At 34.0% G+C, this 3025-nt stretch overlaps 1 long non-coding RNA gene across 1 annotated transcript; it reads right to left on the reverse strand.

Moving 5' to 3' along the window:
* Nucleotides 1–172: 172 nt before the first annotated feature.
* LOC116345504 lies at nucleotides 173–605 on the reverse strand. Its single transcript, XR_004201506.1, has 2 exons — nucleotides 378–605; nucleotides 173–268 (listed from the first exon to the last, which is right to left on the reverse strand). It is a non-coding gene; the product is annotated as an uncharacterized LOC116345504 (long non-coding RNA).
* Nucleotides 606–3025: the final 2420 nt, after the last annotated feature.

Genomic DNA, 3025 nt, shown 5'->3' on the forward strand with positions numbered 1-3025 from the left:
ACAGACATTTATGTTAATGTAATGGTTAGTAACATTACAATTTCAATGCTGGTAAATCTGTAAGTTAATATATAAAAATGATATCGAGCCGAAAAAGATTCGAATCAATTTGGCCAGTGAGAGTGGGTACATAACACCGTTTAAAACTTTAGGACGCAAAACATACACATACACATATAACGTCGCCATGGAATGTGAAAAATATGCAGTAAATTCGATACACGATCATGTGATATTGAGACGATATGCGAGAGAGAGAGAGAGAATGCTTTCCAAAATGTAAACAAAATAAGGAAATAGAGAAAAACAAAGAAACAGAAAAAAATATGAAAAACAAATACCGCACTTGATCACAATTTGAATTGTCTATTTCGTACCGTTTTTTTTTTCTTCAAAAACTTGTCGATTTGAAAAAATAAAAATAAAACTTAAACGAAAAAAAACCAAACTGAAATATACATATATAAATTGACTTAAATTATGAGCACGATGAATGCCATATGATTTTCAGAACTGAACTAACTATCGTTTCCAAGTGCATAGTGTCTATATACACAGAACGTTTAGACGATGAAAAAAAATACACAATACACAAAATAAATACATTTGATGTACCAACACAATCAAGTACAAGTGTCGAAGTGAGAACGAGAAACAAAAAAGGCGCGCACACACACATCACACAAGAGAGGCAGAGAATGAAAGTGAAAATGACAACTATGTTGTGACCAAGAGACGGAAAAGAGATGCAACTGGTACATTTTGGCTCAGGCATACAGTGAAAGAGAATAAACGACGCATAGAAGAAAAATGTGTGCACCGAAAATAACAAAAATAAGTAAATCTTCTAATCGTTATCGGTTCTCTTGAGCACGTAGTGCGTCAATATTATGGTCGTTATTCGGTGCACTTTCGTTGTGTGTGTACTTATATGTATGTGTGCCTATTTCAATGTGTCTGCCTCTGTGTGTTTGTGCGTAAAATCGATGCGTTTGTTCGAATGCATTAGATTTTTTTTGGTCGTCCTCTGTTCGAAACCTAGACGATAGAAGTCGGTGTTGTAACGATTCGTTTGTATACGTTTTTGGCCCTTTTTACTTTTCCGCCCACACGTAGTGTGAAGGGAAAAGTCTTGTAATGAGGTCTAAGAATAAAAATTCTCAAAATGGTCGGAGATGACCTTTTCTGGGTTGCGGATGAAAAATTAAACGATTTGACACCAGGTTGTTGTGGGTCTGTTCCACGTTGTACGTGACTGTTTTTGTTCAATCATTATCTCTTTTCTCGTGATAGTTTTACAAAATCTGATTTTAGAATGGTTTGGAATATTGAGGAATAGATACCATTAGATTTTGGACCAAATTGGACCACTCCATCATGGTCTTATAGTGCATAAAATTTTTATTTTTGAAAAGTTTGTATGGGGGATGTCAAAATTTGTTAATTTTATGGTCAAATTTGGATTCCTCGACCCAAAATTAGAGGGTTAGGTATCTTTGATGTTGGCCATCATGGTCTTCCATGATTCAACACGATTATTTAACCAATTTTCAGCCTATTTTTGATCTTTTGACCAATAAACATGATAGTTTTGGTCAACCTCAAGATCATGCTCTAACACCATTTTACACGGTTATTGATGTCGTATATCACGGTCTATCATGATCTAACATCATTGAACATGGTTAATGAGGTCGGTTAAAGGTCTGCCGTGAATTGAGTTGTATATTTAAAAATTGAGTGGTATTTTTGTTGCCTGAACCTATCGTTTGCCAAATGCGTTGCCTGCTTGTTTATGCGCGCGTTTCCTATACACATACAGGGCCACAACACAAATTTATAAATGTTAAGCAACGACACGAAAACTTTTCTTCTTCATCGTCGTCATCAACATTAAATGTAAAACGTTTTATTGATAGAAAGATTCGAGTTTTCGATTCATTCAAATGTGCAACGAAAATACATTGAATTTGATTTATACTGAAGCATAATTTCCATTCAATTGCTGTTTAGACGTTTTTTTGTTTCAAAAACTTTCCATTCTTTCGAATTGAAACTAAAACAATTATATCTAAATATCAATTAATACAAGTTGAAGTTAAGCAGAGATGAGTTTTGAAATTTCGGAAAATAAAGTAAAAAACAAGCACGAATGCTAGCTCCACTTTTCATAAGCTCAAGTCTCCTCTCAAATTAGAATGCCTATTGTCTTCTCCGCATTGAGAAAATATTTCAACGCAGAGATGATATACAATATGCAACACACATCCTTTTTGAGACACAATTCAGCGTTCGATACGAGATTGTGTGTTGTTGTTAAACGCGAATAATCGAATTTCAATTTTCTCTCGTTTATTTCGGATCGTTCATTTTCTCTATATCTATCGTTCTATCTCGCTGGGATATTTGTTCGTAGTGCACCACATTAACGATGCTCGTATTACTACACCATTTTGCCGTCATCGTTGTTGCATCGCATGCAGACCATTTGTCGAAATTCTGCACTCTTTCACGTCGACCAAAGAAGAAATAGACGAGAGAATATTTTTTTTACAAACGTGCTAAAAAACACAGCTCATATATTAATATTCAGATGAAATGAAAAAAAAAAATACGATAGATCATCATTTTTGATAAGAATACTTACTTAAAGTTCAACTTTTGTTTGAAAAAAAGTTACTCGCTGTAAATCCAGGTTGAAAATGCCATAAAGAGATGAACTAATGTAAAGATTGTAAATTACAAATATTTGTCGAAGCATCCATATTGCAATTGAGTTACGAATATCAATGCTAATGATATGACAAAACCGCACATTGTTCAGATCTATCCTCTAGTTGTTGTTGTTATATTTGGCCAGTAATGCTAGCGTCATATTATTCTAACCAAAAACGATATATGTATGTGTGGTACACATTATTTGTTTGGTTGATGCATCAGTTTGATATTTATTTCGTCGTTCCAAAAAATGAGTTTTTCTAGGGGGCAGACACGTGGAATAGGATTTGACTTTTAGTGTAAAGAT

The sequence above is a fragment of the Contarinia nasturtii genome, unplaced genomic scaffold (genome assembly GCF_009176525.2).
Source record: "Contarinia nasturtii isolate CC-2019 unplaced genomic scaffold, AAFC_CNas_1.1 Cnas_scaffold_1304, whole genome shotgun sequence".
Classification (NCBI taxonomy): Eukaryota; Metazoa; Arthropoda; class Insecta; order Diptera; family Cecidomyiidae; genus Contarinia; species Contarinia nasturtii.